Source organism: Hordeum vulgare, chromosome 7H (assembly GCF_904849725.1).
Source record: "Hordeum vulgare subsp. vulgare chromosome 7H, MorexV3_pseudomolecules_assembly, whole genome shotgun sequence".
Taxonomy (NCBI): domain Eukaryota; kingdom Viridiplantae; phylum Streptophyta; class Magnoliopsida; order Poales; family Poaceae; genus Hordeum; species Hordeum vulgare.
Window position 1 is genome coordinate 126,028,670 of NC_058524.1, and position 16,286 is coordinate 126,044,955.

The window sequence follows — 16,286 nt, forward strand, 5'->3', positions numbered from 1 at the left end:
TTTATCATAACATCGGAAAGAGACAAATAAGAGCTTGTAAAGCAAATCCACATACCCAATCATCCCTTCGTCTTCTACAATTGCTACAACTCACATGGTACTCATGAGATCAAAGTTTCAGTCGGACACAGAGAAATATAGGGGCTTATAGTTTCGCCTCCCAACTATTTACCTCAAGGGTAATGTCAACAATAATAATTCATGAATACTTACTTCCAAGTTGACATATGAATATAGATCTTTCCCTAGCATATGCCGTTAGCCAATATAAAGGAGAAATAAGGAATTGGTGTAGATCACCATGACTCTTTAAAGGGCAAAAGTAAAGGTACAAGATAGGCCCTTCGCAGAGGGAAGCAGAGGTTGTCATGAGCTTTTGAGGTTTGGATGTGTGTCCTCTTAGTGTGAAGGAACGTCACTTTATATTGCCTCCTGTGATAAAGAACTTTATTATGCAGTCTGTCACTTTTATGTCTTCCTCATCACAGGTTTGTACAAAGTTTATTTTCCACATACTAATAGACCGTACATATTTAGGGAGCAATTATTATTGCTTCCACCGATGACAACTTACTTGAGGGATCTTATTCAATCCATAGGTAGGTATGGTGGACTCTCATGGCAAAACTGGGTTGAAGGTTTATGAATGCACAAGTAGTATCTCTACTTGGTGCGGAAGTTTTGGCTGATAAGGGGTGGAAGCAAGCATCACATGCTAAGGGATCTCCAGTCATATTACATTGTTCGGAACCAAGCAAACATAATTCATTATGTTATCTTCCTTGTCCAACATCTACTTCTAAGCATGAAATAGTTTAATGAGTGTTCACAATCATAGACGGTGTCAAATATGATATATTTATATGTGAACCTCTCCTTCTTTATTACTTCCTATTAATTGCAGCAATGACCAAGGTCTACGTTTGTCCACCCACAACAAGTTTCAATCAACATTCTTTTTATATGTGAAGCCATCACTTCCCATAAGATCATTACATGATCTTTCATGCTTTTGTTCTTTTATCATTCTTTTCTTTAGATCATGTCATGAAGCAAGGCCCTTAACTAAAACACTCTTTATTATATGACTCACGAACTCGAATACATCGGGGGTGACACAAAGCAAAACTCAAGCCTAGATCACTAAGAACTTTATTCTACTAGAGAAAGATAAGACCAAAAAGGATTGAACTAAGAAAAGGTAAAAGCAAAAGATGTGACGGTGATACGATACCGGGGCAACTCCCCCAAGCTTGGCACAAGCCAAGGGGATTGCCCATACCCGTGCTTAGTTGTCTTTCTTCGGAGGTGATGGTGGTGGAGTTGTTGCAAAGGTCTTGAAGTTGTTTAATTTCCTCTTGAGCATACAATTCTGCTCCTTCAGATCATTAATTTCCTCTTCAAGCCTCAACACCCTTTGGCATAATTCTTGCTTACTCTCCTGCAAAAGACGAGAAGGGACAAACAAAATATTAGGCTTCTTCCTTGAGTCAGGGAGGCTCGACTTCTTGAACTCCACGTGTGTGTCTCCAGGTGGGGGTAGAGGAGACTCCTCTTCATCGGAACTTGTTCCTTCCTTCCCCTTGGGATCGTAATATTCTTCCTCATCAGTGGTCCAACCATAACGATCCAAATCCCCATAGACCTTGGGGTTAGCAAGGTAATCGACCACATAGCTCTCCCCCTCTGAATCTTGAGAAGACATCTTGCCCTAAATCTGCGGAGGAAAATAGGCTCGAAACGGAAACAAAGGAAAATTGCATGATACAAGGGTCAGACCTTTCGGGAGAATATATAATGATTTTTTTCCGACCAGAAGGAGTACTCCGCAAGAAAACGGAGTTCAGGAGGCACACAAGGTGGTCACAAGCCCCCCAGGCGCGGCTAGGGGGGTGGCCCGCGCCTGGCAGGCTTGTCACCTCCTCGTGCGCTTTCCGGACTACTTTAAAATTTTCTATTTTTCTAAAAATTCCAAAACAGAGAAAAAATCCTACTGGAAAAGTTTTGGAGTCGCTTTACTTACCGAATCACATACCTCTTCGTTTTTGGAGTCTGAAACAGGGTGATAAATATCCCTTATGTACTCCTCCGGAGTTATGGTATTGATAATATTGCTTTCAACATTTAGGGGAGTACGTGAGATATAATGCTTGATTCTTTGCCCATTTACCACTCTCGAAAAATTACCTTCGTTTTGTTGATCTTGATGGCACCGGAGCGATATACTTCCTCAACAATGTAAGGACCTTCCCATTTAGAGAGAAGCTTGCCTGCAAAAAATCTTAAACGAGAATTATATAGCAAGACATAATCACCTACATTGAACTCACATTTTTGTATCCTTTTATCGTGCCACCTCTTAACCTTTTCTTTAAACAACTTGTCATTTTCATATGCCTGAGCTCTCCATTCATCAAGCGAGCTATTATCAAATAACCTCTTCTCACCAGCAAGTTTGAAATCAAAGTTGAGCTCTTTGATTGCCCAATAAGCCTTATGCTCTAGCTCAAGAGGCAAATGACATGCTTTATCGTAAACCATTTTGTACGGAGACATGCCCATGGGATTCTTGTAAGCAGTTCTATAAGCCCACAGTGCATCATCGAGCTTCTTAGACCAATTCTTTCTAGACCGATTGACAGTCTTTTGCAGAATTAGTTTAATCTCTCTATTGCTTAGCTCTACTTGACCACTGGACTGAGGGTTATAGGGAGATGCAACTCTATGGTTGACATCATACTTAGCAAGTGTTTTACGGAAATCACCATGAATAAAATGTGAACCACCATCAGTCATTAGATATCTAGGGACTCCAAATCTAGGGAAAATAACTTCTTTAAGCATTGATACGTCTCAAACGTACCTTTTATATCTTTTTTGGGACTAACTTAGTGATTCAGTGCCAAGTGCCAGTTCGTGTTTTTTCCGTGTTTTTGACTCTTTTCAGTTCTCATTTTGGAACGGAGTCCAAACGGAATAAAAACCCCGAAATGATTTTTTGCCGAACGGAAGAAGACCAGGGGCCTTTGGGCCAAGCCAGGTGGGCTCGAGGGAGCCCACAAGCTCCCACCACGCCACCAGGGGGGAGGCGGCGGTGGGCAAGCTAGTGGCCTCCCTGGCCGCCCCCTCACCTAGGTCTTTGGCCTATAAATTCCCAAATATTCCGCAAAAAAAATCAGGGGAGCCTTGAAAATACTTTTCCGCCACCGCAAGCTTCTGTTTGCGCGAGATCTCATCTGGAGACCCTTCCCGGCGCCCTGCCGGAGGGGACTTTGGCGTTGGAGGGCTTCTTCATCATCATCATCACCCCTCCAATGACTCGTGAGTAGTTCACTTCAGACCTACGGGTCTGTAGTTAGTAGCTAGATGGCTTCTTCTCTCTCTTGGATCTTCAATAGAAAGTTCTCCAGGATCTTCATGGAGATCTATCCGATGTAATCTTATTTGGCGATGTGTTTGTCGAGATCCGATGAATTGTGGATTTGTGATGAGATTATCTATGATATATATTTGAGTCTTTGCTGATTTCTTATATGCATGATTTGGTATCCTTGTAAGTCTCTCCGAGTCTTGGGTTTTGTTTGGCCAACTAGATCTATGATTCTTGCAATGGGAGAAGTGCTTGGTTTTGGGTTCTACCATGTGGTGACCTTTCCCAGTGACAGTAGGGGCAACAAGGCACACATCAAGTAGTTTCCATCAAGGGTAAAAAGATGGGGTTTATATCATTGGTTTGAGATTATCCCTCTACATCATGTCATCTTGCTTAAGGCGTTACTCTGTTCTTATGGACTTAATACACTAGATGCATGCTGGATAGCGGTCGACATGTGGAGTAATAGTAGTAGATGCAGAAAGTATCGGTCTACTTGTTTCAGACGTGATGCCTATAGATATAATTATTGCATAGATATCGTCACGACTTTGCGTGGTTCTATCAATTGCTCGACAGTAATTTGTTCACCCACCGTCTACTTGCTTTTATGAGAGAAGCCACTAGTAAACACTACGGCCCCCGGGTCTATTCACATCCATCGTTTACACCTCCGCTTTTACTTTGCTTTGTTACTTTGTTGCTTTCAGTTCTCACTTGGCAAACAATCTATAAGGGATTGACAACCCCTTCATAGCGTTGGATGCAAGCTTTTGTGTTTGTGCAGGGTCTGGAGATACTCTTCCGCCGGATTGATACCTTGGTTCTCAAACTAAGGGAAATACTTACCGTCGCTGTGCTACATCACCCTTTTCGCTTCGAGGGAACACCAACGCAAGGCTCCAAGGCCATGAGGGAAATCCTTTGCATACTTCCTTAGGAAGTTCCTTAAGGCGTAGCCGCACCTGAAGGATTCCTGGTGCCGTCGACACAACTATTTCTGGCGCCGTTGCAAGGGATACACAACAAACATCAGAAGTATTTCTGGCACCGTTGCCGGGGAGGAGAAATCAAGATCTATCCAAGTAGGTCTCACAAACTCTTCTCTTGCATTTACTTTTGTTGCCAGTTGCCTCTCGTTTTCCTCTCCCCCACTTCACATTTGCCGTTTTCATTTGCCTTTCTCCTTTGCCGTTTTCATTTGCCTTTTTCCGTTTTCGGTCGCCCTTTTCTCTCGTTTTCCTTTCCGTTCCTTGTGTTCTATGTGCCTTCAATATGCTTGCATCTTCGCTTGCTGAAAATCTAGTGATATGGATCCTCATCCACTTGCTAATCTCTTTAAGAGACCCACTATTGTGGAACAAATTGCTAGTGAGTTGAGGGCACTTGACTATCTTTATGGAGTTTTGCTTGAGATGCGTGAATCTGAAAACTGTGAGGAAGAAATTTATGAAGTGATTCACGAGGGCTCCTTGGATGAAAAGCATGATTGCAATGGTTTCACTATAAATTCTATTAGTGACAATCATGCTAAAAATATGCAAAACCCTAAGCTTGGGGATGCTAGTTTTGCTATGTCCACTACTTGTTGCAATAATCATGATTGGGGTGATGTTTTTTCTTATGATCTTGAAAATTTGTTCAAACCTCATGATGAATATGATATTTGCAACAATATTGAAAGTGGGATTGGAGAAGTCATGACTTTAGATGATAATCCCACTATTTTTGATGAGCGTCAACTTTGCATGCATGTGGGTCATGAAAAGAATATCCTATGTGATGGTTACATTGTTGAATTCGAATATGACCCCACATGTAATTATTATGAGAGAGGAAAATATTGTGGTAGAAACTTTCATGTTACCAAATTACCTCTCGTTATGTGGAGATTGCTATTGTCTCTTTCTTCTTCCTTGCATATGGCAACTATTGGTTGTCTTGGCAATCTGTTTTCCTATAAATGCCTATGCATAGGAAGTATGTTAGACTTAGATGTGATTTTCACATGCTCTATGATGCTCTCGTTGTGCTTCAATTCTTGTCTTTTGTGTGAGCATCATTGAATTATTGCCTAGCTAAGGGCGTTAAACAAAAGCGCTTGTTGGGAGGCAATCCAATGAATCTATCCTTTTTCTTTCTGTTTTGTGTTTTCCACACTTTCATAATTCTGTTATGATCTTGTTTTTTTGTGTTTCTTTTTGCGTTTGTGCCAAGCAAAACCGTTATGATTAGTCTTGGGGATGATCGTTTGGTCATGCTGGAAAAGATAGAAACTTTCTGCTCACGAAAATAATTTTCATTTTTTTCTGTAAGAGATTTTGAGTTGATTCTTTTTGCCTCTGATTTCTACACAAATTATTCAGACGGTCGTGATTGTTCGGAATTTTTGAAGTACAATAGGTATACGAAATATACAGATTGCTACAGACTGGTCTGCTGTTAACAGATTCTGTTTTTGTTATGTTGGTTGCTTATTTTGATGAAACTATGGATAGTATTGGGGGGGGTATTAGCCATGGAAGATTGAAAGTACAGTAACCCAACATCAGCACAAGTAGAATTTAAGTTTGCTACAGTACCTAAGGAAGTGGTGGTTTTCTTTCTTGTACTAATGTTATCACGAGTTTCTGTTTAAGTTTCGTGTTGTGAAGTTTTCAAGTTTTGGGTGAAGTTCTTATGGACAAAGAGATAAAGAGTGGCAAGATCTCAAGCTTGGGGATGCCCAAGGCACCCCAAGATATTCGAGGATGCCGTAAAAGCCTAAGCTTGGGGATGCCCCGGGAAGGCATCCCCTCTCTCGTCTTCAATCCACTGGTAACGTTACTTGGGGCTATATTTTTATTCACCACATGTTATGTGTTTTTGCTTGGAGCGTCTTGTATCGTAGGAGTATTTTATTTTTGTTGTGTCACAATCATCCTTGCTGCACACCTAGAGAGAGAGACATGCACACACCGTGATTTTGTCGAGCTTCACTTATATCTTTTGGTAGACAATTCAGCTCACATGTGCTTCACTTATATCTTTTGAGCTAGATACTTTTGCTCTTTGTGCTTCACTTATATATTTTAGAGCGCAGCATTGCGTAGCTTGGTAGTTGATCTATGCTTTTAAAGTAGTCTCAAAAGGGGTAGTTATCCAAAGGGATACGAAAACTTCCACCTTCATGTGCATTGAATAGTTAGAGAAGTTTGATTCATCTCAATTAGTGAGTTGTGGTTATGGTAATATTGAAGTCATGCTAGTAAGGTGTTGTGGATCTAGAAATACTTGTGTTGAAGTTAGTGATTTCCGTAGCATGCACGTATGGTGAACCGCTATGTGATGAAATCTGAGCATGATTAGTATATTGATTGTCATCCTTTGCGTGGCGGTCGGGATCGCGCGATGGTTTATACCTACCAACTCTTCCCCTAGGAGTATGCGTTGAATGCTTTGTTTCGATTACTAATAATTTTTTTGCAACAAGTATATGAGTTATTCATGACTAATGTTGAGTCCATGGTTTAGATGCACTTTCACCTTCCACCATCACTATCTTCTTATTGCCATGCAACTTTCGCCGGTGCACAAAACCCACCATTAGCCTCCCTCAAAACAGCCACCATACCTACCTACTATGGCTTTTTCAAAGTCATTCCGAGATATATTGCCATGCAACTACCACCATGACATGTGCCACCACGTCTACTTTGCCTTTGCATGATCGTAAGATAGCTAGCATGATGTTTCCATTGATGTCTATGCCATGCTAGATCATTTCCACGGTACACTACCAAAGGCATTCCATATAGAGTCATCGTTACTCTAAGTTTTGAGTTGAAAGTGTGATGATCATCATTAATGGAGCATTGTCCCATGTGAGGAAATAAAATAGGCCAAATAAGCCCACAAAAAAAAGAGGCCAAAGAGCCCACCAAATAAAAAAGTGAGAGAAAAAGAGAGAAGGGACAATGTTACCACTTTTTCCACACTTGTGCATATTAAGCACCATGATCTTCATGATTGAGGGTCTCTCGTTTTGTCACCACCATATAGCTAGTGGGAAATTTTCATTATATAACTTGGCTTTTATATTCCAATGATAGGCTTCCTCAAAATTGCCTTAGGTCTTCGTGAGCAAGCAAGTTGGATGCACACCCACTAGTTTTCTTTAAGAGATTTCACATACTCGTAGCTCTAGTGCATCATTTGTATGGAAATCCCTACTCATTCACATTGATATATATTGATGAGAATCTCCACAGCTCATTGATATGCCTAGTTAATGTGACTATCTTCTCCTTTTTTTGTCTTGCAACCTCCACTACATTCCACACCATCTATAGTGCTATAACCATGGCTCACGCTCATGTATTGCGTGAGAGTTGAAAAGGTTTGAGAAAGTAAAAGTGTGAAACAATTACTTGGCCAATACCGGGGTTGTGCATGATTTAAATTCATCGTGCAATGATGATAGAGCATAGCCAGACTATATGCTTTTGTAGGGATAACTTTCTTTTGGCCTTGTTATTTTCAAAGTTCATGATTACTTTGCTAGTTTGCTTGAATTATTATTGTTTCCACGTCAATAGCAAACTATTGTTTTGAATCTAATGGATCTGAACATTCACGTCACATAAGAGGAATTACAAAGGACACCTATGCTAGGTAGCATGAAAGCATCAAAAATTCATTCTTATCACTTCCCTACTCAAGGACGAGCAGGAGTTAAGCTTGGGGATGCTTGATACGTCTCAAACGTATCTATAATTTTTGATGGTTTCACGCTGTTATCTTGTCTTCTTTGGTTGTTTTATGTACCTTTTATATATTTTTTGGGACTAACTTATTGATTCAGTGCCAAGTGCCAGTTCCTGTTTTTCCGTGTTTTTGACTCTTTTCAGATCTGATTTTGGAACGGAGTCCAAACGGAATAAAACCCCCGAAATGATTTTTCCCAAACGGAAGAAGACCAGGGGGCCTTTGGGCCAAGCCAGGTGGGCTCCAGGGAGCCCACAAGCTCCCACCACGCCACCAGAGGGGAGGCGGCAGTGGGCAAGCTTGTGGCCTCCCTGGCCGCCCCCTGACCTAGGTCTTTGGCCTATAATTCCCAAATATTCCGCAAAAAATCAAGGGAGCCTCGAAAATACTTTTACGTCGCCGCAAGCTTCCGTTTCCGCGAGATCTCATCTGGAGACCCTTCCCGGCGCCCTGCCGGAGGGGACTTTGGAGTTGGAGGGCTTCTTCATCATCATCATCGCCCCTCCAATGACTCATGAGTAGTTCACTTCAGACCTATGGGTCCGTAGTTAGTAGCTAGATGGCTTCTTCTCTCTCTTGGATCTTCAATACAAAGTTCTCCATGATCTTCATGGAGATCTATCCGATGTAATCTTCTTTGGCGGTGTGTTTGTCGAGATCCGATGAATTGTGGATTTGTGATCAGATTATCTATGATATATATTTGAGTCTTTGTTGATTTCTTATATGCATGATTTGATATCCTTGTAAGTCTCTCCGAGTCTTCGGTTTTGTTTGGCCAACTAGATCTATGATTCTTGCAATGGGAGAAGTGCTTGGTTTTGGGTTCTACCATGTGGTGACCTTTCCCAGTGACAATAGGGGCAGCAAGGCACACATCAAGTAGTTGCCATCAAGGGTAAAAAGATGGGGTTTTTATCATTGGTTTGAGATTATCCCTCTACATCATGTCATCTTGCTTAAGGTGTTACTCTGTTCTTATGGACTTAATACACTAGATGCATGCTGGATAGTGGTCGACGTGTGGAGTAATAGTAGTAGATGCAGAAAGTATCGTCTACTTGTTTCGTACGTGATGCCGATAGATATAATCATTGCATAGATATCGTCATGACTTTGCGCGGTTGTATCAATTGCTCGACAGTAATTTGTTCACCCACCGTCTACTTGCTTTTATGAGAGAAGCCACTAGTAAACACTACGGCCCCCGGGTCTATTCACATCCATCGTTTACACCTCCGCTTTTACTTTGCTTTGTTACTTTGTTGCTTTCAGTTCTAACTTGGGAAACAATTTGTAAGGGATTGACAACCCCTTCATAGCGTTGGGTGCAAGCTTTTGTGTTTGTGCAGGATCTTGAGATACTCTTCCGCCGGATTTATACCTTTTTTCTCAAACTGAGGGAAATACTTACCGTCGCTGTGCTACATCACCCTTTCCGCTTCGAGGGAACACCAACACAAGGCTCCAAGGCCACGGGGGAAATCCTTTGCGTACTTGCTTAGGAAGTTCCTTAAGGCGTAGCCGCAGCTCAAGGATTCCTGGTGCCGTCGACACAACTATTTCTGGCGCCGTTGCAAGGGATACATAGCAAACATCAAGCATCCTGATAGAGGTGTTGTGATCAACACTACTAGTTGGGATAGCTTCTACCCACTTAGTAACGTAATCAACAACAACTAGGATATGAGTATACCCGTTGGATTTTGGAAAAGGCCCCATATAATCAAAACCCCAAACATCAAATGGTTCAATGGCAAGTGAATAATTCATAGTCATTTCCTGATGTTTACTGATATTACTATTATCTGACATTCGTCACAAGACAAGACAAACTTACGGGCATCCTTGAAGAGAGTGGGGCAATAAAAACCTAATTGCAATACCTTGTGTGCAGTTCTATCTCCCGCATGGTGTCCTTCGTAAGCCTCAGAGTGACCCTTCTGTAGAATCTGTCCCTGTTCATGTTCAGGTACACAACGTCTAATAACACCATCTACTCCTTCCTTGTAAAGGTGAGGATCATCCCAAAAGTAATGTCTCAAATCAAAGAAGAATATCTTCTTTTGCTGGTATGTGAAACTAGGTGGTATATATTTGGCAACGATATAATTTGCATAATGAGCATACCACGGTGTACTACGTGAAGCATTGATGACATTCAGTTGCTCATCAGGAAAGCTATCATCAATAGGTTGTGGGTCATCAAGAACATTCTCCAACCTAGACAAGTTATCTCCTACGGGGTTCTCAGCACCCTTCCTATCGACAACATGCAAATCAAATTCTTGTAGCAAGAGAACCCATCTGATAAGTCTAGGTTTAGCATCTTTATTTTCCATGAGATACTTAATAGCAGCGTGATCAGTGTGAATAGTAACTTTGGAATCAACTATGTAAGATCTGAACTTTTCACATGCAAACACGACTGCTAAAAATTCCTTTTTAGTAGTAGCATAGTTTCTTTGGGCACTGTCTAGAGTTTTACTAGCATAGTGAATAACATTCAACTTCTTGTCAACTCTTTGTCCTAGAACAGCGCCAACACCATAATCACTAGCATCACACATGATTTCAAAAGGTAAGTTCCAATCAGGTGGTTGAACAATAGGTGCAGTTATCAAGGCCTTCCTAAAGTATTTCGAAGGCTTCCTCTCAATCACCGTAAAAAACAAAAGGAATATCCTTTTGCAAGAGATTGGTAAGAGGCCTAGAAATCTTAGAAAAGTCCTTAATGAACCTTCTTTAGAAACCAGCATGACCAAGGAAACTTCTTATACCTTTGATATCTGTAGGGCATGGCATTTTCTCGATCGCATCAACCTTAGCGTTATCAACTTCAATACCTGATGGGGTTATAGTCCCAGGGTAGGGTCATAGGCGTGCCCTATAGGTCCTACCCAAGGACTACCCTTCATAAGGGACAAGGCCCTTAGTCAGTTCCGACTAAATTAAGGACTTCCCATCATCCAGCGGTGATGATTCCTCCATCATCCAGTCGGAGATGAGCATTCGGAATGTATCAAACTTACCGACTGGATTCCACTCTGTACATCGTAACCCCCCTGGAGGGCAACGGTCATACGTTTTCATGTACCATTATTAGCATTTAAGGCATACATTACCTGTAACGTAGGCATTTATTCGCCACTACACCACCCTTGTTCACCGAACCGTTGTGAAGGGCAGCGCACTCTATATAAGCCGCCCTTTCCCACTGGTGCAGGGGTTAGCATTTCACTGTAATCCATATTCCACTCGACATCAAGCTCCCAAGAGCACTGAGACGTAGGGCTTTTACCTCCACCGTAGAGGGGCCTGAACTCATACAACCTCGCCGTAGCTAAGGCTCTGCCCATCCTTTCATACCCTACACATCTACTGTCAGACTTATACCCACGACAGTTGGCGCCCACCGTGGGGCAGGCGTCTAAGCGACTTCCGGCGAGTTTGCGACTACATCTTTTCATCATGTCATCCGGTGGAGATTTGTGCATGGGTCATGAGATCCTCTTCGGTGCTCTCTCCTTCATCGTCGATGATTCGGCATGGCTTCGGGATGCCCCTCTCGATGTCGAGGCGCTCCCTAGTCGCGGGGCTACGCACTTCCGTGCCGGCGCCCGCGACATCCTTCTTCTCCAGCAGTCGGCTCCGATGTCGATCTACGCCCCCATCACGCGCCGGAACAAGCGGTCTCGCTGTCCGCGGCTCCAGCGTTGGGTGCAACACGCCCAAGCGCCAGAACGCGTCTTCACAAGTGGCGGTCCTCGAGTCAGTTGTAGTCGCGCCGCCATCCCAGCACTCAGACTCAGTTCCGACTGAGTTGCCTTCCGAGTACGTGGTCGCGGGCTTGCAGCCGAAGTGCACATGGCCAATTCCCATGAAAGTCCCTGCCAAACCGGTCGGAACGAGCACGAGGTCGGCGAGACATCCGGTGCTCGCCATCATCCCCGCCGTTCTGCCAGTCGACGCACTCGTCAGAGTAACGTGGAGGTGTTCCGCACTCCCGTCCTCAACTTGGCTGCCGCTGCCAAGATAGCCGATTCCCTCCAGCCAACTGATTCAGAGGCTGACAGAGGGATCGAGCAGATTCGTGCCGTGTTGCACATGGCGCAGCAGCAGAATTCGGCGGTCTCCGAGTCGCACAACAGGATCCACAACGGTTCTGTTCACGCGAACACGCATCAGTCAGTTTTCAGCCCTGATTCTCATCAGCGACATAGAGGAGGCATCCGTTCCATGAATCCCGAAGATCGTCGCCGTTCACGCACCCCTCCACGGGGTGGGCCCTACGGGCCCCGACATCATGATGATCGGCGTTCGGTCGGTGACACTTATGATCCAAGGCCCGACGCAAGAGGATACATCGCCCAGAGGAAGGTCGACAGGAGCCGCGCCCACCGTGATGGTCACGATTGAGACCGTCCAAGTGGAAGCAGGACCATCGTCTCTGGTCCCGAGTGTTTCAGTCGGGCCATCCGTTCGGCTGACATCCCTCCCAACTTCTGATTGGCGACGGGGATCATCAAGTTTACAGGAGAATCCAAGCCAGAAACATGGCTGGACGACTACCAAGTGGCAGTCCAGATCGGTGGCGGAGATGACCAGGTCGCCATGAAACATATCCCCCTGATGCTCGACGGCTCGGCACGGGCATGGCTGAACCAGTTAGCCCCTTCAAGCATCTACAGTTGGGAAGATCTGGCCCGAGTCTTCATCAGGACCTTCGAGGGGACGTGCAAACGCCCGACTGGTCTCGTGGAGCTCCAGCACTGTGTCCAGAAGCAGAATGAGCCCCTGCGCGATTTCATCCAGCATTGGACAACCCTCTACCACACGGTGGAGAACGTCACAGAGCACCAAGCAGTCTGCTCCTTCAAGGCAGGCGTGTGGTACAGAGATCTGTACCTGAAGTTCGGTCGGACAGGCGACATCTCCATGAGCAAGATGATGGAGATAGCGGCGCGCTATGCAAATGGCGAAGAAGAGGACCGCATTCGTAGTGGCAAGCATAAAGCAGTCGCCGATGGAGATGGGAACAACACTCGGAAGCAGAAGCAGAAAGCACCGTCCACTCCGCAGGCAGAGGCCGCAACCGTTACCAATGCCAAGTTCAAGGGCAAGGGGAAGGCTCAGTTCACCCCCAAGAAGAAGCAGTTCGGAAACCACATCCTGGACCAGCCATGTCCAATCCACACGAAGATGGATGAAGAAGGCAACGCCATATTTCCGAAGCATACCACTGGGCAATGTCGCCTCCTGATCCAGGGGTTCGGCGAAGGGCAGCCGAGTGAAAAGGACAATGAACAAGATGAGGAGGACAAGGAGGATCCGTTCCCCCAAGTCCATGCAACACTGATGATTTTTGCTAACGTGGAAAGCAAGAGTCGACTAAAGCTGGTGAACAGGGAGGTGAACATGGCCACCCCAACCAACCCCACGTTCCTCAAATGGTCTCAGACTGCGATCACCTTTGACCAGTCGGATCATCCAGCACACGTACCCACCCCAGGGAGGCAGGCTCTGGTCGTCGACCCAGTGGTGGAAGGAGTCCGACTGCGCAAAGTCCTCATGGACGGCGACAACGGCTTGAACATCATGTACGCCGACACTCTCAAGGGGATGGGCATTCCGATGTCCAAACTTAGTGAGAGCAGCATGCAGTTTCACGGAGTCGTCCCTGGACGAAAGGCCAAGTCACTCGGCCAGATCGCGTTGGACGTCGTTTTCGGCTCCGACAAGAACTTCCGCAAGGAAAAGCTGACGTTCGAGGTGGTGGACTTCCAGAGTGCATACCACGCGATTCTGGGCCGTCCGGCGTATGCGCGTTTCATGGCCTGTCCATGTTACGTGTACCTGAAGCTGAAGATGCCAGGTCCCAAAGGTGTGATCACTGTCACAGGCAATCGGCAGCGGGCCGAGGAGTGTCTACAGCAGGGGTCGAGGATCACCGATCAGCAGATGGCTGTCCTCGAGCTCGACGAGTACAAGAAGACAGCCGACCCCGCTGACTTGATGCGTTCGAAGAAGCCAGCTTTGGAGTCCGCATTCCAGTCGGCGGGAGAAACGAAGAAGGTCAGCATCCACCCGACGGACGACACCGCTGCCCCGACGAACATCTCCACCACCCTTGATCCAAAATAGGAAGCCGAGCTCATCCAATTCCTCCGTGAGAACTGGGACATTTTCGCATGGAAGCCCGCTGACATGCCAGGTGTACCCAGGGAGTTGGCTGAGCACCGAATGCATGTGGATCCTGCTGTTCGGCCTGTCCGAGAACGCTTGCGTCGGTCTGCCGCGCACAAGAGGAAGGCAATCAGAGAAGAGGTGGCTAAGCTTTTGGCCGCCAACTTCATTCGCGAGGTACACCACTCCGAGTGGCTCGCCAATGTTGTCATGGTGCCCAAGAAGGACAAGTCTCTCCGAATGTGCATCGACTTCAAGCATCTCAATAAGGTCTGCCTGAAAGACCATTTCCCGCTCCCCCGCATTGATCAAATTGTCGATTCGACTGCGGGTTGCGAGCGTTTGTCATTTCTTGATGCCTACTCGGGCTATCATCAGATCCGTCTGTATGGCCCCGATGAATTAAAAACAGCCTTCATCACCCCTTTCGGGTGCTTCTGCTACATCACTATGCCATTCGGTTTGAAGAATGCAGGAGCAACTTTTATGCGCATGATCCAAAAATGCCTCCTTGACCAGATAGGTCGAAATGTGGAGGCGTATATGGATGATATCGTAGTCAAGTCACGCAAAGGTTCCGACCTGCTGACTGACTTGGCAGAAACATTCGCCAACCTTTGAAGGTACGATATCAAGCTCAACCCAGCCAAGTGTTCATTCGGTGTTCCCAGTGGAAAGTTACTCGATTTCTTCGTTTCCGAACGAGGGATCGATGTCAACCCCGAAAAGATCGAGACCATCGTCCGAATGAAGCGGCCGGTCAGAATACACGATGTTCAAAGGCTCACAGGTTGCCTAGCGGCTTTGAGCAGGTTTATCAGTCGACTCGGCGAGAAGGCACTACCTCTGTACCGACTCATGAAGAAATCAGATACTTTCGAGTGGATAGACGAAGCCCAAATCGTATTCGACGACCTCAAAGTCCTACTTTCCACCCATCCGGTTCTTACTGCTCCGCTCATTAGAGAACCCCTTCTTCCGTACATCGCGGCTACAAATCAAGTCGTTAGCACTGTTCTCACAGTCGAACGCGAAGAAGAAGGCAAAGCATACAAGGTTCAACGGCTAGTGTATTATGTCTATGAAGTCCTGACTCCTTCCAAGCAGAGGTATCCCCACTATCAAAAACTTATTTACGGGATTTACATGACTGCGAACAAGGTGGCTCATTATTTCCAAGACCACTCGGTGTCTGCCGTTTCTGATGCTCCGTTGTCAGAAATCCTCCACAATCGGGACGCATCAGGCCGAGTGGCGAAGTGGGCAATGGAGATGTTATACTGCGACATCAAGTTCGAGGCCAAGAAAGCTATAAAGTCTCAAGCTCTGGCTGACTTCATAGCAGAATGGGTAGAACAACAGCAATCGACTCACATCTACTCGGCTCATTGGACAATGTTCTTCGATGGGCCCAAGATGTTGAATGGCTCCGGCGCTGGTGCTGTGATCATATCGCCAAAAGGTGACAAACTCAAGTATGTGTTGCAGATTCATTTCGATTCCTCCAACAACGAGGCAGAGTATGAAGCTCTCCTTTATGGATTGCGCATGGCCATCGCACTCGGCGTTCGTCGCCTGATGGTCTATGGCGATTCAGATTTGGTGGTCAATCAAGTGATGAAGGAGTGGGACGTAAGGAACCCCACCATGAACACATACTGCAACGCGGTGAGGAAGCTCGAGAAAAAGTTTGAAGGTCTGGAACTCCACCATGTTCCACGACTGAAAAACCAAGCAGCTGATGAATTGGCGAAACTTGGATCCACTCAGAGACCAGTCCCGAGTGATGTCTGCCTCGAGCACCTACACCTTCCCTCAGTTAAAGAAGATCCCTTCACAGAGGAACTAGTACAACCAAAGAGCTCGACGGATCCGAGAGAAGTCGAGGTCCCCGCTGTGGTTGATCTGATCATGGAGATTCCCGCTGTCATCCCCGAGTGGACTTTGCCGCTCATTGCGTACATCCTAAGGCAAGAATTAC